Consider the following 26646-nt stretch of genomic DNA (forward strand, 5'->3'; position numbering starts at 1 on the left):
AAAACTCCCTAGGATGGAATCCTTTAACAAAAATCATAGGCTTACCTAGGTGTTGTTACATGGATTCATAGTCATACTAGAATCATTTACAATAACTTTGCAGAACTTGGGTTTACAATGACAATATTAATGTTGACTGATGACTTTCATCTTTGAAAAAATTTATTCGTTGCTTTGTACTCTGCTTCTTAGATTGTTGACAAAGTGTGGCCAACAAACTGAACTTGCCAAATAGAAAAACCTAGATAAGCCCTATGAGAAAAGGGAAATGCCTTTTTCATATTGTTAGAGGGATATATATAATTTGAAAGAAAAATGAGCTAATTATCTGTCCATCCATTAGTCAAAATGGAACCCTGTCCATCAGCCATTAGAAAATCAACATATTGTCTGAATGACTGAACTCCAATCCAGTGGAGAAAATTTCTAAGCCATTATGCCTCTAGGACATGCAACAAATATAGTTTTGGATTGAGGTACCAGTTAGAACAATACATGTTGATAATGTCCTCTGATAACATCTGCACTATGATTTTTCTAAGGATTTAGTCTAATGAGCCACTAGACATTGGACAACAAAATTACTTATATGAATGCTCCATTGCACGTTGGAAGCGTGAACAATAATAAGAGGGGGTGTGAATCAGTATTTTTCCCTATGATCAATTTTTACCAAATGTTTCCTTTCTTTTCACAAACCCTTATTAATTCATTCATTAGCAGCATAGTATAAGAGAAGATATAAACATAAACAATTAAATCTAATGACAATCTATAAGATTATCAAATAACCATCAACAACACATCAAATCACATCTCCATACATAGAGACACAAAATTTTAATGGAAACCCAAAGGGAGGAAAATTTCATCAGATGTTCTACTTCGCTCTTCTTATATTAATCAAAATCTTTCTTTTACACATGATCATTAGCCACCACCAATGTGAAAGCTACAAATTTCCAATGACATGAACCACTACTTGCTCCAGACCACTACTTGTATGAAATTTGTAGGGCACCATCTACTAGAATCCATCACTCCCATGAATTTGCAAGCCACCACATGGTGGATGCCCCAATACCTAAGTATTTCTAGCCACCACTCCCAAGTTCTCGAACCACTATCTAAAGGATGTTTCTACACCATAATAATCAAGCCAACACTTGCCTCACTAAAGGCCCCAACCTTCAAGATCTTATCATGGACCTCGTTTCACAATATTTCATGCTAGATCCACTCTACAAACTCATACAAAATTTGGGGTCTCATTTCATCCCATTTTCATATGGTCCCATACAAAGAATAAGCTTGTCAACAACTAAATACGAAAATCTACAACACAGCCCTCTCCAACACAATCAATCTTTGCAATACAAACTCAACCAATATATCAACCCAACATCATCTACACATGATAACGAAAACATAAAAATATGTCCATGGTTGCATATATAAATATCTACATCATCAACAACAAGAAATAATATATACAACATATGATTGCTACAACAATATATGACATGCTCATCTAATCATTCTTGCAACACACTGTTAGCAATCTTATCTCTCATCTACAACTCCAACAACTACAACAATATTTTGTTCTACATATCAGCAACAACCTAATACCAACATCTGCATACAAATTCTAATATTGTATTCTCCATAGGCACTCTCAACACGTCTACAATATTGCTCCAAATATTATCTCTGATTTGCAATCCATCTACAATATTGTAGCTCACATTCTCTCTCAGTATAACCCCTTCAACTACACACTATGGCATTTTATCAATGAAGAAAGATGCAATCAATTCAAAACACTAATCCTCATTATATTTTATTTGACCGCCTTCTAGAATGTGGAACAATTCAAGTTGACTCTAAATCATCAAAAACCTTTGGAAAATATCTTGGGAAATACTCATGGTAAATTATGTCTGCACACAAATTGGAAATTTTCACTTCTGAGAATCATTGCAGGGATTGAACTAGTTGTTATCAGGAAAACTAGTTTCTATTCAGAGCTGCTAGTCCCACTAAGACGGGTAGTTATCTTAGAAACGAACAAACTAAAGTCACTTGTGTTTTCCTTTATGAGATATAGATGAGAAAGAAGCAGAGAGTACCAACCTCAGTCTTTCGCTTGGCTCCTTGCTTGTTTCCTTTCCCCTTTGACAGAATTTCGCCACTCCTTCCTTGTCCCACTTCAAAGAGCACCTATAGAGTCAAAGCAGCATAATACCATCAAAGCATAGAGATCTATAACCATAAACAATATAGGATCGGATGTATATTAACCATACAGATGCATATATCAATACAAGATTTAGAGATATACAAGAATATGGAGGAAAACTCAAATAGCTTTATTGATAGAAGTAGTAGAAGAGAGGATTACAACCCATTGGTCTGACCCAGTGCCATCCTCCCAGCATGAAAGCCCTCTTCACCTCATACAAAGCAAGATCACCCAACAATGTCTTCAAAGAGAAACCAACAGCACTTCCTTGCAAATTACAAAATTCCAGCCTTTGGATCTCTGGGATGAGGGATCCATATATAGATGTTTGCAGAGGGGTGAGTTAGCTTCTGGGATTTTGATTAGTTTCATCTCTTTGATAGTTATTGGTTCTACTTGGAGATTTCATGATCCCTTACTCATCCCTGGGCGAATTCAGAGAGGTAAGTGTCAAATGAGCAGCTTCTAGAAGATTCTCAAGGTGTCCACCTAACAAATTGCTTCTGCCATTTGTCTACTCTTGCTCATCGCACCCGACAGAAGGGCTTTCCAGTATGCATCGCACTTTTTGCATGTGGCAGGTGAGATGCATCGCACCCTTAGCACTGGGCAGTTTGTATGGTCCTATTTTGACCAGTTTAGAGTAGTTTTTTAGGGAAAACTTCTGGGAGATGATGTAATCAGCTGATCTTGCTCCTTTAGGGTATGAAACAACACTTTTAGGCACTTAGAAGCCCTTGGTTTATGGACATATGTGATTGGGGTTGCAAGGCCCAAATATGTCTATAACACTAGCTACCATAGATTATTGTTACTTGGATAGTATAGGCATCCCAACAAAGATGTTGCTATCTTCATTTTGTTGATAATTGTCTCCCAACAAAGGTGCCCTAACTCATGGAAAATCACCTCCTCTCTGCCCAAAACTTTTCTATTTGTCCTCAATGCTTCTCCAAAACTTGTAGATCTTCTACAAACATCAGGAACACATTAGTAACACATCATCAATAATTTTATCATCATGAAAAATCCTCCCAAATTTTTGACATCAATGCCAACACAGTTGACTCCACGGTTGACTCCTTAGGTAGACATCCTAGTTCACATCACTACCAATACCATGAGGCCAACATTGTGTATATGTTGATCTCTATTCTTAATCCCTCTAAAGGATACCTCCCAATCATATCCTACCACCAACTCATGTTACCAAGGTTGGGGGAAAATGAAATCCCGAAATGTTCAATTCAATTCCTGAATTTTCCTAAAGAAAATTCAAGGTTTTAAAGGGAATTTTTGAACCTATCCAAGTACTTAAAAATATTATAACAAGAAAATGATATACCCAATAACCTTCTAAATACGTAGAATTTTTAATCGATATTTAGTGGCATCCAAAAATTATGCCCTTGACTAGGAATCCTCTCAAAAGGAACAAAATATTTCCATATGACAAATCCACAAATTCACCCCTATAGTGGTTATATTTTCACACTTATTTGAGGCTACAAAACTTCAATACATCAAATATAAAATCTTACAAACAAAACAACCAATATTCTAGCTTAACATGTGAAAAAAATAGGGTCCCCATTACTCCTTAATAGGAGGATTATGGACTACCACAAATAGGACCTTAATTATTCATTTTAAGGTCTCCATTTAAGATCAAACCTCCTAAACTTCATACTTGAATTCAGGGATACAATATAGTTCTATAATCCCTCTATTGACCTTTTAATGGCTAGATACACATTAAATTACATGAAAATTCATCTCCAATAAGCTTATACATTTTACTGTACAAGACCATACATCACAAATTCATCACAGGTAGCATATTTTAAATATTACTTATACATACATCATTCACCAATCAAGGAATTTTACAACTATCAATCCAACACAAGCTACCAACTTAGTTTATCAATAGAAACATACTCAGTAACTAGCATAGAAATAATCATTAAACATTAAACAATGGTGTTAGATTATTAACAAAGAGGTCTATCCACAATTTATCTTATTCACATTAAGTAGATGGAAACTAAATAATACAAAGACACTCTCCATCCCCGAGCCATGTTTGATGCCTTAAGAAGAAGATCCACACAAGGTTCAACATATTCAATTCGGGATAGAGACATGGAGGCCACTCTCCTTGAAATTAGAAAGCTAGGATTCTACCTTTCAACCATTGAGTCTATGCCTTTTAACACTCAAAGTATCACCACCATGGGCCTACATAGCATAGATGTGGCCTTTCATTGTTCCAACAGTCCTTCAGTGCCTCCCTTTTCTAAGTGCCTTACATTCTCAATTAAGAAAAGTTATGTAGAAAGTTTTCATAGCACTTTGACTCAATATGAAGGATTCCACACTAATTTTCTTCTCAATTTCAAGTATGAGAACAATTTCTACATATATATACTATAACTAAGAAGGTTTATTATCACCTCATGTTCAAATTCGCACTTTCATCCCCTTGTGTAGCTTAATATTTGCTTACAGGTTTCATTAGGTCACTAGCATGTACTTCTTTTTGGCTTTTACTCACACATAGGATTTTAGATTTATCACATCTACACTCAACTCATACACATGCACTCTACAATTATCCCCATCCAAACCCATGCCTACCAAGTATGAGAATTCAAATCCATCCAAGACTACATGGTCAGTTCATAAGGATTTACATGGTGAGTTGCCCATACCTCTAGAGTAATTTACTACCACTCCCCATTCTTTTCTCATTGCTACTAGAAATTGGTGGTACAACTTACAAATTATATATATATATATAAATTTAATTTAGTTAATATAGGAAACCATGCCAAATCCCCCTTACTTATTCCACTTAGGCATTGTGATCCATGTTGGTTTTCCTCTTCTCCAAAACTTTTTTTCAATACACATACACACACACCAAATAATTTCTGACAAAATAACCACGTTAGGCATTCTAGAATTATTAGTCTTAATTTACAAATTAAAAAACCTGGGAATTAAAAGGGTTCTTAGATTCGAGCTATATCTAGGATTTAGGAAACTATAATGATGGGATTAGAGTATACTATAAAAATTTCACCTCTTGAATCTCTAGAGTGTTGTATTGATGGGGTTGTTGGAACAACAACCTATATAGGTTCATCACACCTTTAAATCATTTAGATACAATTAGTTGATGGTAAAAGGTTGACTAAGCAAATTCATGAGTGGTAAACTAAGTATTTTATTATCTAATATGTTTGACTAAAACAAACAATTAGTAGATAGAACGAGATAGATTGAAGGAATATATTGGGAACCCTTGCCTTTTGTATGTGTTGGATTTTCATCACTTCTAATAAAATGGTTACATCTTAGAGCCATAAATGGATGACCCTATGGTTTGATCTAACGTGTGAAACATAAGTGAAGAATGTGTGATGCTCAAAAATTATTTGTAATGCATTTTAATGTGCTATTCTTATATTGAGTTACGTTAGCTTTTGCTTAATCTTCATAACATTGTCCTTCCAAACCACCTCTTCTTGATATCATTATCTCTCTAATTTATAAAATTTTGTAATTCAACGAAAGTTTGGGATATATGGAGAATAATTGATGGAAGACGACTAAATATCTAGAAGAGAAGGTCAAGAAAATTAAATGAGGTGTTTTGAATGGATAACTGACTAATCATTAACATTGACTTCCAAAAGATAAGGTATAAAACTAAATGTTTTCTATAATTCTTCTTAAACCCTACATTACCAGACTTGATAAAGTGAGTAGATAGTTGACTTCAATTGTACACATCATATGGCTAAAGATATTTCTCCCTTCTCTTCCTTAATTGAATCTACTAAAGGGAAAATATTTGTAGTTTCAGTAATGAATGAAAATATCTAGTGTCAAAATGTTGTGGTCACTAATGTGTAACATGTAGCTATCCTAAGTTACAATTTTTTATATGTTCCCCAACTTACCTAGATTGGAAAAAAAGTTAAATTTTAACATGTCTGATTTGTTATGAAGGATATGAGAAACATTTAAGAATTTATCGTTGAAGCAATCCTTAATCCTAAGGATGGTTTACTCAAGTTATATGACTTACCTAGAAGAGATCTAGGACCGATTGCACTCATTTCTTATATTGATGACCAAAGCATAATTTGGCATGAATGATTTGGACATATAAATTGTTGAAGCATGAAATCGTGGTTAAACATGACATGTTTCCTAGACTAATAAAAATCATTTCCAGTTATGGAGCATCTAAAGAGTGTGGACTTGGAAAGTAGCACTAGGATATGTTTTATGTACCTCACAAACATTAGTAAATGGTGTTGTAAAAGGAAAGAATAAAAATTTTGCAAAAATCAAACTCCAAGCCAAAGGTTTCTTCACTATGTTTTGCATAGAAGTAATCTATTGTGTTGAGAAATCTAGTACAACTCGATTAGGAGTGGTTTCTCCTTACTTTGATAATTTCTTGCGATGTTATTTACATAAATTTGTAGTATTTATAATTATTTCATTCTTCTCTTGATTATTATGGTGTTCTTATCATCAAACAACTACCAAAACATGAAGATGAATAGAACAAATGGACACAAGATGTAGGCTACTAGCCAAAGACAAAACCTCTCCTAGAGAGGAAAACCCACAATAAATTCTTTTCTTCTTATAGAATCTTCAAATGGTGAATTCCAAGACCTTTATACCCGAGAACAAGATCCTTCTAAGACCAATTAAACCTTCCTTCTTGATGACCTTTTCTTCTCAAAATCAAAACAATTCAAACAATTTCCAGCAACAAATTTCGGCCCTCCAGTAATTGCTGCAACTTTGACACTCCAATAACTATTGCAACTTCATATCTCTAGTAGTTGCTGCAACTTCACACGTGTGAGTGATTATGGATGATCTAAGCTTCCTTACTTATTTGCTTGGAATTCTTCTTCATTTTAGAAAAATAGACTATCAAACTTACTTCTTTGCATCAGATTTTCGACTTTTCTTAGAGATCTGAAATTTGGTCTTGAAGCTACAATGAAACCTTAGCCTTCTTTGCAAGTGTGACAGACAGGAGAGAAAAAGATCAAAATTTTGGTTTTCTCCTTGAGATCTTCTCTTTCCAGTCCTTCGCTTGTATTTTCTCTTCCTTTTCTTGCTTTCTTTTTCAAACTTATTGGATGCCTCAAATTAGGTCAAGGATCACTCATATATATATATATATATATATATATAGATACTCTGGAGGATGAATTTCCCTAATGAGATTGACTTCTTCTCTGCAAGTCGACTTAGTCTTGGAGGGATACTTTGACACATTTTGACTCAAAATAAATTCTTTTTACTTGATACAAGATGCCCAATTGGGTCTATTACATATGACAATGACTTTTTTGACTTTATATAATGATGACAAAGCCTATAAGAACACAATGAGTTCTCTAACCTAAAACAACTAGACTTTGAGCATGAAACCCATGTTATAAAACAATAATAAATTTTGTTTCTCTTTTACATCAAATATATAAAATTAAGAATACATAAGATATTATGAACACCAAACCTAGTTACTTATTTCAACACTCCCTCTTAAGTAGGGAGGTATTCATAATACATAGATGGTACATGGATATTCTCATACTGAATATTTCTCATAAGAAGGGTTGGATTGGTAAACTATCTCATAAGGTATCTTCTCAGTTTATGGTAGTGCATCTCATCATATTAACCAACATTGTCATATAGTGATGTGTATATCTCTCCCTTTCAATTAGGGAGGATCCACTCATTCCTTTACATGAAAGGAATATACTGAGGCTCCCTCTTAGCTAGGGACTTGTTTCCAACAATATCTATCTATTCTTCTTGTGGAGATCATGGTACTACCATCTGCTTGTAGGGCTTCTTTTTCTATCATTAGGGGAATTTTGAGGTCTAAAATGGGCCTCCTAAGGAAATTATAAAATAATAGTGGAAATAATAAAATAAGATTAGATTATATCATCAAATTTTAGAGGGAAAAAAGAACAAACTATTTTTTCAACTCATATTTTCAACTAATCTTCCTATGGGTTTACTCAAATTTCGAGCAGAAACACTTGTTGGATGCATAGTTTGATTCCTCATCCAAGGAGTACCCATGTTGCATACTTTCGATGGACCTTGTTATATGAAAAATGAGAAATACATGAAAAAATGTGATTGTAACCATGATTTTCATGTATTTCTCATTTTTCATGTAGCAGGGTTCATCAAATGCATGCAACATGGGTACTCGGATGAGGAATCAAATTTTTCATCCAATGATAACACCGACTCAAAATTTGAGTAAAACCTTAGGGAGATAAGTTGAAAATACGAGTTGAAAAAATTAGTTTTATTATTCTATTATTTTTTAAACTTTTTACTTTTTTATTCCAAAAATGTTGAATCGTCCCCCATGGGTGACATCATCATCTTGAATCCTATTGGTTCTTATAAAGTTTATTTTGGTTCTACATTTTTCTTAGGAGGCCTATATTAGACATCAAAATTCCCCTAATGAACATCATATCATGAATAAACTTCAAATTCTACATCATGGAGCCATTTTCTTCCATAACTTCTTCATAGCACTTCGGTTATCTTCTACATCACTTTCCCCTATTCTTTTTAAACAACCGAGTAATGTTACTCATGTCATCCTTATTTTTATCAGAAAGTGACCTTCTTTGTCATCATCTGGCTATCCTTCATATTGCTACCTCTTCCAAGCCATATTATTTTCATAATCATCCGTCCAAATTTATGTGTACTAGATCTAGATGTAGTTCTATAAAAAAAATCCAGGTACCTTTTTTTCTTGTCAAACCAAATGTTTTCTTTCAAAAATCAAAAGTGAACTTTAAAAATAGAATTACCTCTTTGTGATGGCCCTTTGTCAAGATACATGCTTTTGCGACATCAACATCCTTGCATATAGTACTAATCCATCACCAAGACATTCACTACCAAGGTTCTCCTTCTTCATCATATTTATCAGCATCTTCCTAACTTCTTCATGGAGATGTCATAGCCAATTATTTAACATTAAACGTCGATTATCCATATCATCTATGTAGTTGTATTTTCACAAACTATTCTTTCAACTTATTCACATATTGCTTCCTTCAACATCTCTTTACATGGTTCATTCTTATTAGAAACCTTACGACTTGCCTCCTTATATTCTTTAGGAGGAGGTCATATAGTATATTAATTCCATCATTCCTTTTTGTATTATACTAAACTTATGTCTTCATGTATTCTTCGTATGAAAGATTTCTTTCTTCCTAAATCATGCTCATGAAATAGAGCATTCTAACCATTTAAAGTCACTATATTTATCTATCTATAAAAAATTTATCAAATGTATACATACCTCTTCCTTTATGTGGTCATCTAGACTTTATTTAGCAACATCCTTTCCCTTGCTTGAAGATGGAAAAATACTCCAACTAAATTTTCATGTTGCACACTTGTCATCATACCTTCATCCTTCCAAATTGTGGATCCCACACTATGTGGAATGTATACTATCTATGTAATGTTTGCTTATTCCAAGTAGAGGTGATCCTTAATAAAGGTTTTGATGGAGGATATTGATAATCCTTATTATGTAAATGCTTCTTTCTAATGATGAGGTTCTTTATTTCTAGTAAGAAGACTGCTTCAACCACCAAATTGCTACTTCTACTATCCTTTTATGCTTCTAATAATGATTCCATATCAATCACTGCTACAATGCATCCTATCATTACGATAATTATTTCTACCATGATTGTTGTTTTGAAAATAAACTTAATGTATGAGAGACCTTTAATAGTAGAGATCTTTCACTTCTTCCTTCTTTGTTTTCTTCTCTTTCAGTTGTTCTACTTCTTTGGTCACATGGGCTTCACTTCTTACTTTAATTTTCTTGTTGTTCTTGAGTTTAGGACAATTTGTTGGGCGTGGGATCCCCCAAAGGAACTTTTGGGGCTTAGAGCCCATATTTTGGTCAAAGATTGTAATTCTGATGTAAATACTCCGCATTTTATGGTTGCGGAGCTTGGAGTTTGTAAAAGAGTCATAGGGTTGTCCGCCCTTAGTTATTTTATTGTAATGTCAGCTGTAGAAATATACTCATGGTTCGCGAACCATGGGATTGTATAAATAGAGTGAGGCTCTAAGTAGTTGAGAGGAATTGATAAGAAAAGATGAACATATGATGTATGTGAGATAGATATGTGGGGCAAAGTCTAGTTTTGGGTCGTAGAGTAGGAGAAGGATCTGCACCTGAGTGCACAGAGGCCTAGTAGTATGCAGCTGAGTGCGTGGAACCCTGCAGTTGAGTGCGTAGGGCGAGTCGAGTCTGTAACAGTTGGAAGCATTAATAAAGAGAAGTTTCCTATCATTTCTATGTATTTATTTCCTGTTTTATGCATCTGTTATCTTAGGTATGAAATTCACTTCTAATATTGATATGATGCACGAATGGGTATAATTGTATTGATTAAGTGAATGCAAGATAGAATATCCATTTATGCGAAGTTAACTAAGATCTGTTAAGAAGATAAGTAAGATACACGGCGTAGTTTGGGGAAATAGTGCAGTTCGCTACCCTAGCAATGCGAAATAATCTCAACCCTTGGTTAGGGCTGCACGAAAGACGATTATAACTAAACGTGAAGGTATTGAAGGTTCGAACAGTGTGCAAAACGACCTGCGTGAAGACATATCTAGTTGGACTAAATCGACATCTCAGACATATCAAGGGTGCAGAAACTTGGTTCCAGCATCCCCCCTGTAGAAATTTTGAATAATTTAACACATATTCAATGGAGATTATCCTGATCATGTACTATTGTGGAAATCATACACAATACATAAGCTCCTCTACGTTGATCAACAATATAGCAGCATCAATAACAACAAAACATCAAGAGCATTCACACATTAACACAGTATGTATCCCGGGGAAAGAATCTCGCTAAAAACCCCAACTATCTGTATATTAATGATTGAGTCATGTAACATTACACAGCATAATACTTCTCACAAGTATCTCCACCTATGTTACACACAATACAGCTCAAATCTGATCTCCAAATCTCTTCCACTGCTTGCCTGCCTCCACTGCTCAATACCTGCTCGAGAACTGATGAGAATGGCTTCCCAAACTCGTATTTCACCTCAAAATAATCACTCACACTTTGTTGGACGTGAGAAAAGGCTACAATACTAGGCAAATATGTGAGAAAACTCATTGGCATACTCAATCCCTTGATTGTGCAAGATCTGGTGCACAACTATAGTCACAACTGATAGCAATCTGATTATCTACCACCTGTCCCTGTTGAACTGAACATGCACTGACATGCAACTGAGTTAACTGATGTATTCATTAGTTGTATTATGATTTAATAACTTGTGAATTAATTAATAACTAATTCACCCAACTCATATCTAGTCTATTTTCCAGTTAGACTAAATACAACTAGTTTAACAAAGCTAAACTCAACACAACTCCATCAACTCCACAATCAACTCCACCAAACTCAACTGATTGAGTTCTAACTGAAGTCATGCATGCAACAACTCAACTGACTCATAATAAAAGCGTATTTCCTTCTGACAACTGCATGTGCCACCTCTGTAGCTCAAACTGAAGTGCTCCAAGAGAATAAGATTAAGTTTATAGTCCAAATATTATTGTGAGATAATAATATTTGACTTTTCTATTTTTTACTTTGATCACTCACACTGTGATCACTCACACTTTCATCAAAAATAGAAGTCCATCTATTTTTTCCCAACTTGATCAATCATCCATAAACAACAACCTTCAATCCATAGACATGATCCATATGTCTAAAAATAGACATAGTCTAAAAATAGACTTGCGCCAAAAATAGCCTGCGGGCCCACTTAGTGAAGGAGACTCTTTTCACTAAGCTCCATCATCTTGTTGCAATCTCAACACTCCCTCTCGACAAGATATGGATTATCAGCAACCCCTATCCTGCCTCGGTGGTACTCGAATTTTCTCCTGGTGAGAGCCTTCATCAGAATATCAGCATCCTGATCCTCCGTTGGAATGTATGAAAGTTACATGATCCTCCGCTGCACACAATCTCTGATATGATGGTACCTGATGTCAATATGTTTAGATCTATCATGAAATAGAGGATTAGCCGAGAGTTTAATGCAACTCTGGTTATCACAGTAAATCACAGTAGGATCCAAATGAGAACCGAACAAACCAACCAGGATCTTCCTCATCCATATAGCCTCGCATGCAGCCAAACTTGCTGCCATATACTTGGCCTCCGCTGAACTGAGTGCCACAGATATATGTTTCCTGCTGTACCAAGAAACTGTTGTTGATCCAATACTGAAGACCCCTCCTGATGTGCTCTTTCTGTCTGTTGGGCTCCCTGCCCAATCTGCATCCGTGAAGCCACATAACTTCACCTCATCCTCCTGTCTGTACCACAAACCATATCCCGATGTGCCTCTCAAGTAGTGCAATACATGCTTGCCCGCCTTCCAGAAGAGCTTGGTAGGCTTAACCATAGCTTGTGAAAGCTGGTTAACTGCATAGCATATATCAGGTCGTGTATTGACCAAATACATCAGCGACCCCACCAACTGTCGATAAATAGTGGCATCCACTTCTTCTCCCGAAGTGGTATCCTCCTTCCTCCAACCTCCAGGAAGAGGAGTATCAACAGGCTTGCAGCCATGCATGTTGAACTTCTCCAGTATCTCCGAGCATACTTGCCCTGAGAAACAAACAGTCCACCACTGCGCTGCCATATTTCCAATCCCAGGAAATAGTGAAGGAGGCCCAAATCCTTCATCTCAAACTCTGTAGCAAGATCCTTCTTGCATGACAGTATCAACAGCTCATCACCCGTTAGAATCAAATCATCAACATACAGTACAATGATAAGCAACTTACCCTCCACCACAATCTGGTATAGGTTTGGATCCGCCTCGCTCTTGGAGAATCCAAGTCCTATGAAATAGCTGTCTATCCGTGTGTACCAAGCACGTGGTGCTTGCTTCAGCCCATACAGCGCTCTCTTGAGCCTGCACACATGCGACTCGCTGCTGAAGACTTCAAGGCCTTTGGGTTGCTCAATGTAAACCTCCTCCTCAATGACTCCGTTGAGGAACGTAGTCTTCACATCCATTTGATGAATGTGCCATCCCATCTGCGCTAAGAGAGCAAGAATCGTCCGTATGGAAGAATACCTTGCGACAGGTGCAAAGGTCTCCTCATAATCGATCCCCTCAATCTGTGAAAAGCCTCGGGCAACAAATCTTGCCTTGTAATTCTCCACACTCCCGTCAGCTGCCTGCTTAACTTTGTAGATCCATCTCGAACCCACCACTGATTTCCCTTCCGGTCTAGGAACAATCTCCCATGCACTGTTTCTGACAATAGAATCATACTCTTCCACCATGGCGTCTACCCATGCGGGATCCTCCACACCTTCCTCGAAAGAGGATGGCTCAGTCACAACACACTTGCTCATAAGAGCCATGTATCCAGTGTACCGATTAGGTGACTATCTCTGCCTACGTTGGGCTGTAGGTGGTCCTACAACTTTCTCTGCATCTTGAGCCAGTCGCTCAGCTTCTGTCAAGCACTTTCGCCCTCTAATGGTTGGCGCTGCATGAGTGGTCTCTTCCACTCCATGAACCTCGTCCTGTGGCTGATCCATGTCCTGAAGCTCATCCTTAGGAACTAATAGCTCCTCATTTGCATGCAAGTGTAGCTCCCTCTCAAGCGAACACTTCATGGCTTTCTCCTCCTGAAATATTATATCCCGTCGCACAACAGTTTTACCACTGTCTGGCAAATACACACGATAGTTGTGGGGCGTATCAGTGTACCCCACAAATATCCCAACCTCTACGGTCGGCTCCAACTTCTTTCTGGCATCCTTCATCACATGCATGTAAACGTTAGCACCAAAAATCCTCAAATGAGAAATATCAGGCTTCTTACTAGAATAAGCCTCCTCGGGTGTACTCATGCCAAGTATCCTATGAGGACAACGGTTTTGCACATAAACTGTTGTATTGCATGCTTCCGCCCATAAGTGAAGGGGTAGGCCCTGATCATGCAACATTACCCGTGTAGCACCCACAATCTTTCTATTCTTTCGCTCAGCTACCTCGTTCTGTTGTGGGTTATGGGGAGCTATGAGCTCTCTACGAATCCCTTCTATCTTGCAGAAATCCTTGAACTCGTTCGAGATGTATTCACCACCATTATCGCTCCTAAGAGCCTTCACCTTCTTCCCCGACTCCTTCTCGACCAGTGCTTTGAATTCACAGAACTTTGAATATGTCTCGCTCTTCTTCTGCATGAAGAAGATCCAACACTTACGAGAGAAATCATCAACAAAAATCACATAATACCTGTGTTTTGCTGTCGAAGCAACTGAGAAAGGTCCACACACATCTGTGTGAATTCTCTCAAGGATCGTCATGGCGCGACTATCCTTCTCGTGAAAGGTGGCTTTCACAAACTTCCCCAAAGTACACCCCTTGCACTGAACTGACTGCGCAAGTGTGCCTTTAGGAAGCCCTGTAGTGATCTGCTGCAGTATCTTCAAGGCTCCATGGTGAAGGTGACCCAATCTCCTGTGCCACAACTCGCCATCATCTCGGCTCACCAATCCTTCTGCCTTGCCTGCCATTGCTGCGCATCCATCTACATGCAACTGATAAAGGTTCCTCACTCGAACCCCTATCTTCCGGGTCTCACCAGTTGTCTTGCTGCACAGGAAGGCCTTTCCCTCGCTGAAAACAACATCATACCCCTTGTCTTCTAACATTGCCACTGAGATGAGATTCTTCTTCAATCCTGGAACATGCATGACTTCCTTCAATACAAAGGGTTTACCAGACTCCCTCTCAAAGGAAATGGTACCAATACCGGTCGCACTGTATCTACCATCATCGCCCATCTCGATGTGCACTCCAAGATCCTTGTCCTCCAGATCAGAGAACAAATCTCTATCTCCCGTCATGTGAAAAGACTCACCACTATCCAAGAACCACACTGATCCCATCACACTTGAAACCAAGCATGCGATCAATGAAAAATCAAGCTCAAACTGAGAAGCTAAGGCCTCTCCCCCTGCAGATCCAGCAGCTTGCTTGTTCTTCTTCTTCTGCGAACAATTTGTGGCATAGTGTCTGTGCTGGTGACAGTGAAAACACTTCACCTTGGACATATCCTGCTTCTTGCCTTTCGCACCAGAATGAGAAGCTTTCTTGTTCTTCCCCTTCTTTGCTTTGGCAACCAAAGCGCAATTCTCTTCATCAGATACCTTTGATGAAGATCCATTCTCATACTTATTTTTACTGAGTTTATCCTTGAGCACCAGGTCGCTCTTGCTTTGGAATAACATTTGCAATCCGTTGAAAGACATTTCAACAACACTGTTGCAAATTCGATTTCCACCAGCCCCAACTCAACTGCTTCTCTAAGATTAGTGAGAACACAATATTTCTCGTACAGAGATCGACTGTATGGTCATTCACCAGATATTTCACCTTCCAAAAGAAGGATGAATCCAGAGGCTACCTGGCCCGATTACAGACTCTGCCTGAAGAAATAGAATGTAACCACTTCCTGAATAGTAGATCTGATGATCAACAGCTCCAATACCATGTAGAAACGTTTTCTACAATTATCTAGCTCGCTCTAATACCATGTAGAAATTTTGAATAATTTAACACATATTCAATGGAGATTATCCTGATCATGTACTATTGTGGAAACCATACACAATACATAAGCTCCTCTACACTGATCAACAATATAGCAGCATCAATAACAATAAAACATCAAGAGCATTCACACATTAACACAATATGTATCCCGGGGAAAGCATCTCGCTAAAAACCCCAACTATCTGTATATTAATGATTGAGTCATGTAAAATTACACAACATAATACTTCTCACAAGTATCTCCACCTCTGTTACACACAATACAGCTCAGATCTGATCTCCAAATCTCTTCCACTGCTTGCCTGCCTCCACTGCTCAATACCTGCTCGAGAACTGATGAGAATGGCTTCCCAAACTCATATTTCACCTCAAAATAATCACTCACACTTTGTTGGACGTGAGCAAAGGCTACAATACTAGGCAAATATGTGAGAAAACTCATTGGCATACTCAATCCCTTGATTGTGCAAGATCTGGTGCACAACTATAGTCACAACTGATAGCAATCTAATTCTCTACCACCTGTCCCTGTTGAACTGAACATGCACTGACATGAAACTGAGTTAACTGATGTATTCATTAGTTGTATTATGAGTTAATAACTTGTGAATTAATTAATAACTAATTCACCCAACTCATCTCTAGTCTATTTGCCAGTTAGACTAAATACAACTAGTTTAACAAAGCTAAACTCAACACAACTCCATCAACTCCACAATCAACTCCACCAAACTCAACTGATTGAGTTCTAACTGAAGTCATGCATGCAACAACTCAACTGACTCATAAGAAAAGCATATTTCCTTCTAACAATTGCATGTGCCACCTCTGTAGCTCAAACTGAAGTGCTCCAAGAGAATAAGATTAAGTTTATAGTCCAAATATTATTGTGAGATAATAATATTTGACTTTTCTATTTTTGACTTTGATCACTCACACTGTGATCACCCACACTTTCATCAAAAATAGAAGTCCATCTATTTTTTCCCAACTTGATCAATCATCCATAAATAGCAACCTGTAATCCATAGACATGATCCATATGTCTAAAAATAGACATAGTCTAAAAATATACTTGCGCCAAAAATAGCCTGCGGGCCCACTTAGTGAAGGCGACTCTTTTCACTAAGCTCCATCATCTTGTTGCAATCTCAACACCCCCATACTGCTTCGGGTGAGATTTCAGTTCGCGCTCCACGAGCTGATGCCAAAAGGGCCAGTAGTGTAGGGATTTGTTTGGCTAAATAACTTTGAACCTGGGTCAGGCCCCCATAAGCCAACAAATGGTTTTGTTTCCAAGACCAGAATCTGCATAGATATGTCTAATTTCGTATCATTGGAATCCAACTAAGAAGAGATTGAAGGCTGGTTGGACAGAAGAATTCACGAGTTCGTGGCACAGGAGAATGGGAACCCACAACTATCAAAAGAAGATTGGTTAGACTGCTACCTGTACACGGAGATCCATGAAATCTTCTTCGCATCCTTCCCTGCTGAGCTATACAAGTGGATCGTGAAGCTAGCAAATAGCCAAGGAAGGTGGAAGCTTGACGGTCCTAATTTGTGGACCCCAAATTTAGTGCGAAGGTTGGAAGCATTAGAGGATAAGATCACGCACATCGTTGATCATTGGCTCAATCGTATTATAGGAGGATTCATTACTGAGTTCGCGATTGACACCTCAGTTAGCTACAACGAGGCAGAGCGACGCTTTCTCAAAGGACCGCGAGGTAAGTACGTAAAGTCTTTGAATACTTGGATTAAAATGTTGTTGTGTTAAAATAGCGTTATGCAGTTACCTTGATGTTCAGGGCTACACGAAGTGGAAAAGCTTACAGGAACGAAGGAAATAAGGGACCAGAAACTAGACCCTAGATTTCATCTCCGTGAGGGGACGAGGAAGAGCTCCTGAAGGTCTCACCGCGAAGTGTGATCCATCTGATAAGGCAAAGAATTCCGAAAATACCACCTCCACACACTACCACCAGCTTCACCACCATCACCTCCATCTTCACCCATACCACCTCCACCACCACCGCGATTCAATATGGCAAGCACAATGAAGTTGCATGTGTTCAAAGGTTTGGGAAATGAGGATTCGAACCAATTCTTCTTCGTGGTAAGAGTTGTATGGGAAGTGCAAGGAGTTACATATGACAATATAAAGAAAGCAACACTGGTTAGCGCCCTGCAGGACCGCGCGCTGACCTAGTGTATTAAGCACTCCAATGATAATCCAAATGCGGGAATCATGGATATCCAAGAAACACTAAATAGAGAATTTAGCAAGCCGAAGTCTGAAGCACAATTGATCATTGGATTCAAAGAGATCACGATGCTACCACGGGAGACTCCTTGGGAGATGGATCAGAGGCTGAAATGTATAATTCGCGAAGCTAATATGAATCTGATGGATGGACAGCATCACGAGTGGTTTGTAGCTTTGCTAATGCCACATTTAAGGAGTGCGTTATCGCAGTAGAAGATAACAACGCAGGTGGAGGCCATAGAGATTTCTATGAGGCTACATGAGACCTCAATGCAGGATCCTAACTTAGGAGTTTAGCAAATCCACGTGAAATTGAAGAATTTATGCCTTGAGATGCAGAATCTGAAACCGGACAGGACAGCTCGACCAAAAGTGAGCGAAGAGGTATGGTGCATAAAATGCAAGGATCAGGGTCATGACAAGGACCACTGCCCAGTTTTCACAAATTACCTCGCAGGAGGAGGACCATTGCCTTTAAGGCCGAAGGTGCAAGTAGGACTTAGCGCGGTGCCTACTTTGTGGTGCACGATTTGTCAAATAGAAGGAAAACATGCCACGGACAATTGTCACTTGTTACAGAAGTATACGCAAAATTCGCAAGAGTTGTTCTGCAACTTTTGTAGGTCAATGGGACATGATGAGCGCACTTGTAGAAGTTATGAGTTGATTATGGATATAACTCACACCTACAGAGTTCAGGCTGAAACGCGGCCCCTTGACCAAAATGCAGGAATGGCACGAATATGATTTTAGGGGCGTGGACAAGGCGGAGGTGGAGGAGGACCTGGAAGAGGTCGTGGACAGTTGATATGCTACAATTGCGGAGGGCCAGGAAATTATGCCCACGATTTCATGAATCCAATGCTCTTGTCATGTTTGTATTGCACCTTGTTTGATCATGAGACAGAAGATTGTCCTACGCTGATAGCTAGGATACACGACAAAGGAGCAATATCGCCTCCCCCAACTCAGAACCTACAGATGATTAGGTCTGAGTTGTGCGAGGAAGATCCGAATGTGAACATTGTGTTGCAAAGTGGAATCACAATGGGAGATTACAAAGTCAAATAGCCAAAAGATAGTATTTGGGTTCTCAAAGCTCCAACAAAAGAAGCAGAGTTTGATTTGGAGCGCACTCGGGAAACCTTCATGGAAGCTAAGAAGAGCTTCATTGATGCCTCCACTTCAGGAAGCAAAGATAAACCAGAGCCGGAGATGGACCCATCTATGCTCACAACGTTCCTGGAAACATGTATGAAGCTACTGCGTGACAGTAAGGTGGTGAAAGGGTTACAAGAACTCATCAACAGATGCATTAGGACCGTGCCAGGAGAACCGCGCGTAGTCCAGAATATCAGAAAGCATAAGAAAAGAACGGGAAGAGAGATGAGACTAACCGCATAGATCGAAGAATATGAGATGGACCAAGTAATTCTAGATTTGGTATCAGATGCAAATGTTTTGTCGAAGCAGACATGGGAGTGAATGGGGTGACCTATGCTATAGTGGTCTCCAATTCAACTGAGGATGGTGAACCAGCAGAAAATAATACCCATGGGGTGATTGCAGGGAATAACTGTGGATAGTGAGGGAGCGAGCACATTGGTAGACTTTGAAGTGATAGAGACTGTTGATGACAACAATCCCTACCCCGCGCTCTTAGGAATTAATTGGGCCACTGACATGAATGGGGTGATCAATCTGAAAGAATGAAAAATGATTTTTGAAAAGAAGTCACTACGTGTAATTGTGCCCCTAGACCCTATTGAAGGATCGCGCTATACAAAGCCGGTGCACGAATATGAAAGCGATGATGATTTGGACTACATCTATAAGATAACAGTGCGAAACTAGGACTGGGTGAATCCCACTGCAGATGGGCAGATTGCATGGTAGCATGAAAGCTCATGTACTTTGGATTCAGATGAGAAAATAGAGCAATGGCAGAATCGATTACATGAGGTAACTACACTAAATTGTAATATGATGACAAGGTCACTGCGTTGCGTATCGGCATAAGTAAGAGACCTGCATACTTATTGGTTTAAATGAGATAGATACCTTCTTAGATAAATTTGAAAGAGAAATACCAGAAAAGTAATGATTCTAGGCCGTGGACTGGGTACTGCGTGCTATGCCCACGAGATGGTGGGTTACATACAAAGGGAGCTTTGACGACTGGTGTGAATGTAGGGGAATGATGCACACATGATTTGGGAAGCCTAGGGTGTGATTGATAGATAAGTACAATGGACAGGATGGACACGCACGCATCTGGCCAGGAGGATGAAGGCCTATGTAAAATAGCCCCAACCTGCGTGAATGCATATGTACTCCAAGTTGAAATACATGGTCAATAAGCATGTGTTGGTGGGGGAGCTCACAGATGGCTCTTAATGTTGGGAAGACATTATGTAGGAAGAGAAATCACAGAAAATATTCTACGAGAGGAGGCGCTCAAAAAGGTGTGCAATGCACTGTCCAAGGTATGAATGCGCAGTGAAGTGATTGGGACCTATGTGTACCCACAGTATTATGGGCTTATAGGATGACATGCAAGAAACTAATGGGATAAACACCTTTTAGGCTTGTCTATGGAGTATAAGTTGTAATTCCTATGGAATACATCGTGCCTAGTCTACGCATAACAGTGCTCACAAGTATGACGGATCGCGGAGCCCTAGAGGAGAGTCTCACACAGTTGGAGGAGCTCGAGGAAGAATGATTTTTGGCTGGATTTCACCAGCAAGTCCAAAAGTAGCGTGAAAAGGCTTAGCACAATCAACATATTAAGTTGCACACCTTCAAGGTGAATGATTTGGTGTTTTTATATGATAGTAATTTCGATAAATTCCCAGGCAAGCTCAGAATGCATTGGCTAGGACTGTATATTATTAAGGAGATCACAGATGGTGGAGTAGTGCAGTTGGTAAAGTTAAATGGAGAACTATTCCCAGGAAAAGTCAATGCCAGTTGTTTGAAGACATACACAGGGGGTTCGGCCATCTAACTAGCCAACAAAAGCATAGTATTAGCTCTCCAGGCAGCTGAAAGGAGGCATGGAACTATAAACTACTATGCCCGGGGACTGTGCAATGTCAGGACTACGCACAGTAGCGAAGTGTCCCAGGGTCCGCAACAACGCAATGGTAGCTGCGTTGCCACGCTGGTTGGTTGGAAAGTGACTGTTACAGTCACTATTCATGATGTGATGCTTGGTTTGAGACCAAATGGAGCCTGCAGTAGGAATTTAAGGAAAACTTTATGGGCTATATTCTTGAAAATATGCCACCAATCAAGCATTAATGGACCAAATGTGGGGGGAACGGTTGAATTAAAATTCAAAAGGTGCTATAAATTACAAAGGTTTGTACAGCAAACAACACTTGGAAATTTTAGGACTAAGTCGTTGCGCGCACAGACACTCATGAGCCCAGACTTGTTTGATCTTCTAAAGGCGAATTCGTTGCTTGAGCAATTACCTGAGACGTTGAGAGACTTGTGGAATCGCACTATGGAAGCCCTTGAAGAAGCCATGGATACTAGAGTACTGACTGTCGAGGAAGCCGCACAGGTCATTACAAAAGTGGAAGCCCCAGCAAGTGTCAGGATGGTCACAGAAATCCCTAAATCACCGCACACACTGAGACCCAAGAAATACAAGTAGGCCATGGTATCGTTGCGCCTATCACCTAGGAATTTGTTAAGAACTAAGATTACCATGGAAGAAAAGGGGAAGGCTATCAATTTGGAGGCCGATGAGGAGGAAAAATTTGAAGAAATCCTGGTAGAGGAGGAGGATGTAGAAATGGAGGTTGAAACCTAGGGTGCAAACCCTCTTACCAGGATGCCCGCATATGTTCCTCCACAGAAGAGTAAAGAAAAGGTGCCCAAAGATATGGATGAGAGAAAGAGCTCTCTACAGACTCCACTACTCCCTGATGACATTATTTTTGAATGAGCACACTTGGGACGAGTGCCGATGCTGAAGTTTGAGGATTAGGATCTCATGGACCATGAGAATTTTCCACATCTCGTGACCACGCAACTCATGTGCCAGAAGAAATACCCGCCGGCTGGAATCATAGAATTGGAGCCGCGTAAATGGCTGAGAGGAGTTGAGAAAGCAAGGTTGCTAACCCTGCTCTGGTTGTCACATTACCATCGCGCCCTAGTGACCATTTTTTTCATCAGGAAACTACTCTACCTTGTACATGATGGGTGCTTGTGGCTAGAGGAGCCCATCCCCACCACATACCATTTTATTCACAGAATTACCCGACTCCCTTGCAAAGGGGAGGACCCAGCAAACATCTTGGAGGGAAAGAGTGATGATTTGGCCATCGCAGAGGCCATGAAGAAGAAGTTTAAGTTGGAGAAGAAGAAGAGAGGTTACGCTGTTTCCAGCATCAAGAATCCTGTGGTTAAATTTGTGACATAGATATTGGCAGGGAAGGTTATGCGGAAGTGTTGCGTAGATGAGGTGCCCACACCGGTGGTTGTACTAGTAGCGTAATGCGCAGAAGGGGCCCAATTCAACTAGGCAAACTATTTATGCGGAGAGTTCCTTGAGAACTTCCATGAGGCATAGGAGTAGGGAAAAAATTTTCACTATGCATGGCTTCTATTGTCCATAGTACTGGTGTCATGGGAATTGCCCAAAGACAGCCAGTTCCCAACGATCGCGCTGGATCTTCTGGAGTCAGCGAAGTATGCTTTGTTGTGGAAAACTAGGGATGCACAAAGGATAAGGGTCAACAAAATATTTTGGGTTCTCATGGAGATTAACATCAAAATGGGGATTAATCACAAGTTGCGGTTATCACCCATGGTCTACAACACTCTGCAGAGCTTAAGGGAGTTCAAGGCAGATTTTCACCATGTCTACATCAGAGCACGAAAGGACCCCGTGAAGATGTGGCTCGAGTTACCCTATTTAGCGACAGACGATGTCATCTTCGTGGTCCTTGATTCGTGGCCACCAAAGTGGCATGCCCAAGCTAGCTCCGTGGTGGAAGCAGAGAAGTCTTCCGCGCAGCAGAAAAAGGAAGAGGTGAAACTACAGATGGCGCAGTTGGCAGAAAAGCACAGAAATGAAGCAGCAATAGCTAAGGCCCAGGTAGTGCGCGACACTGTGAAATTGGCAAAAGAGTAGCATAAGGCAACATAAGAAGAGTGTGAAGGACAGAAGTCGCCTTCGCCTGAGCCGGAGACTGATACAGAGGAAGGTGGCGCAGACCCGCAGATAGCATCCACTCAACTAAAATGTCTGCACCCAAGAGAGCAGGGAGGGCTGTGAAAGAATTCAAAGGATTCAAAGACTTCGTTCGACCTGATCACCCTCACTGAGGGGGATCTACATGACATTGGTGAGACAATGAGGGATGTCACCATGGAGGCCTTCCAGCAGTTCAAGGAGGAACACCAAATTGTGTTGGGGGCTCTCTGGGCACAAATACAGGAGTTGCAGTTGCACGCTCCACAAGCTGGCACTATGTCAACCAGCCTCGTAGAAGGCACGTCCCCGACCGAGGAAATGTTGCACACCCAGATGACTAACACCATAATGTTGCCAAATGGAGCACTCATTACAGAAAATTAGGTCGACAGGCCTATGGTTAGCAATTTTAAGGGAATCAAATTAAACGTAGCTTTGCTCCCTCAAGAGACACTCTATATTTTGCAGGATGGAGTTATTGTAGAACTACGAGCCAGGGAGGGTCGCACGCTCCACGTAATGGGTGAGAAGCACATCAAAATTAAAAAATTGAGCTTGCAGCGCGACGAGGTAGTGGTACAGAATAGAAAAATGGTGCAGGTGGTGGAGGAAGCTTGCGAGATGGTCCCGGAATTGGCCATCCAAGGAAAATAACCAGTGGAGGCATGCGTCCGAAAATTAGCAGCAGGGATGCACGAGGAAAAAGAGGAAATGTCCAAGGTTCAGCTAGAGCTGAACCTTTAGATAGCAGAACTGTAGTTGAAGGCAGAACCTTCAAATCCGTTGGAGGTTAAGGAACAACGCACCACCGCGATTACAGCAGTAATATCGGAGGTTAACAGTGTAGTGACAGACTGCACAAAGTTGTTCAAGCAGTAATTTGAGGTTCTCACCACCCTGTAGGAGGACCCAAACATATAGCACCTAGAGACAAAGGTGTGTGAGATACAACAGAGATACGAAGAAGTAAAAGGGACCACGCAGACAATTTCCCTTACACAGAGGCTCGTGAGGATGCAACAGGCTAAAGTGCTCAAGGAACAGGTGGATGTTGCTCGACATAAGGAAGTAGTTTTGAAGGTGCACTTATAGCCGTGGATTGATGAGGCATACACCATTACAGCCTCCATTGAAGCAAATCTCACACAGCTGCAAGCAACGCAGAAAAGGATCCAAGGTAGCAGTTTAGCCACGACGGTCACTGAACAGCAGGTTGAGGACGTACAGCACGCAACCGCCCAGTGCGCTGCTGAACTTGCAACGATCCAGTAAGAGTTGGCAGGTCTTCGCACAAAGATCTTCGCACCACAGAGTGAATCGAGGGCGAGTCACGATGTTTTTTTTGGGGGCCTGTTGGGCGCGGGATCCCCCAAGGGAAGTTTTTGGGCTTAGAGCCCAGATTTTGGTCAAAGATTGTAATTCTGATGTAAAGACTCTGCATTTTGTAGGTGCGGAGTGCATATTTTGTAAAAGATTCATAAGGTTGTCCGCCCTTAGTTTTTTTATTGTAATGTAAGTTGTAGAAATCTACCCATGGTCCACGGACCATGGGATTGTATAAATAGAGCGAGGCTCTAAGTAGTTGAGAGGAATCGATAATCAAATATGAACATATGATGTATGCGACATATATCTGTGGGGCAAAGTCTAGTTTTGGGTCGTAGAGTAGGAGAAGGCTCTGCAGTTGAGTGCACAAAGACCTAGTAGTTCGCAGCTGAGTGCGCGGACCCTTGCAGCTGAGTGCGTAGGGTGAGTCGAGTCTATAATAGTTGGAAGTATTAATAAAGAGAAGTTTCCTATCATTTCTGTGTATTTATTTCCTGTTTTATGCATCTGTTATCTTGGGTATGAAATTCACTTCTAATACTGATATGATGTGATAATTTGTATAATTGTATTGATTAAGTGAATGCAAGATAGAATATCTATTTATGCGAAGTTAACTAAGACCTGTTAAGAAGATAAGTAAGATACGCAGTGTAGTTTGGGGAAATAGTGCAATTCACTGCCCTAGCAACGCGAAAGCATCTCAGCCCCTAGTTAGGGCTGCATGAAAGATGATTATAATTGATCATGAAGGTATTGAAGGTTGGAACAGTGCGTGAAATGACCTGCGTGAAGACAGATCTAGTTAGACTAAATCGACATCTCATTCATCTCAAGGGTGCGGAAACTTGGTTCCAGCATCCCCCCATACTGCTTCGGGTGAGATTTCAGTCCGCGCTCCACGAGTTGATGCCAAAAGGGCCAATAGTGTAGGGATTTGTTTGGCTAAATAACTATGAACCTGGGTCAGGCCCCCATAAGCCAACACAATTCCTCTTGTAGTGCCCATATTCATTACATTCATAACATTGAATTTTAGACATGCCGACATTCTTTTGAAATCTCTTTCGTGGATCAAACTTCCCAAAATTTCCTTTATTCATTGACATAGATGCAAATGTTGGAGACTGCTATTTAGATTCAACATCATCCTTTGATTTTAATTTGGTTTCTTAAATATCACATAATTCCCATAGATCACTGAATGGTGTAGCTTCCTTCTTTGCATAGATGCTTGATACAAAGTGTTGTCACCCCTATGAGGTCTTCGAAGGAAATTAAGAGCCATCATTATGGCTTCAAAAATCAAATTTGGTTAAAGCATCACTGGGAGAAAATATCAAATCTAAGTGTTTAGGTGGCAAGACCAGAGACGCAAGATGGTACCCATCGAGCTCCTAACCTTACAGCAAAGCAAGGCAGACAAGAGGATTTACACAGGCATGATGATAGGTTAAAGGTCAGATGGATTTTGGGTAGTTCACCTTCCATCTTTGACTAATCACCCCCAGGATTAGACTAGAGGGTTAACTTGTGTGAAAGATATCCAAACTGAAATCCCCAAAGTTGAAAAGTTAGATCTTGATATAATGGTGCAGATCTATCCCGGGGAGTGATTACGGGATCAACCCATATGTCATCTAACCCGCCGGAGGGTGGTGGGGACCACACACCAAGCGAGACAACTCGTTGGATCCTTTTTCAAGCGAGTGTGATTTTAACAGTAAATTATAATCCAGTGGCCTCGATTATGTCCACATATCTTCCTTTCCCGTCCAATCTCGTTGTGCCATGTGTCCCCCCCTTTATGATGTCACCTTGAGTCACTTG

General features: G+C 39.9%; 1 pseudogene; it reads left to right on the forward strand.

Annotated features, from left to right (window-relative positions):
* The window catches only part of LOC149148870 (CMP-sialic acid transporter 4-like), a 43589-nt pseudogene extending 21650 nt beyond the window's left edge, over positions 1-21939 (forward strand).
* The last annotated feature ends 4707 nt before the right edge of the window (positions 21940-26646 follow it).

This window comes from Pinus tabuliformis, chromosome 9 (genome assembly GCF_031772625.1).
Source record: "Pinus tabuliformis cultivar Carrire ecotype Pingquan chromosome 9, CPIR1, whole genome shotgun sequence".
Classification (NCBI taxonomy): domain Eukaryota; kingdom Viridiplantae; phylum Streptophyta; class Pinopsida; order Pinales; family Pinaceae; genus Pinus; species Pinus tabuliformis.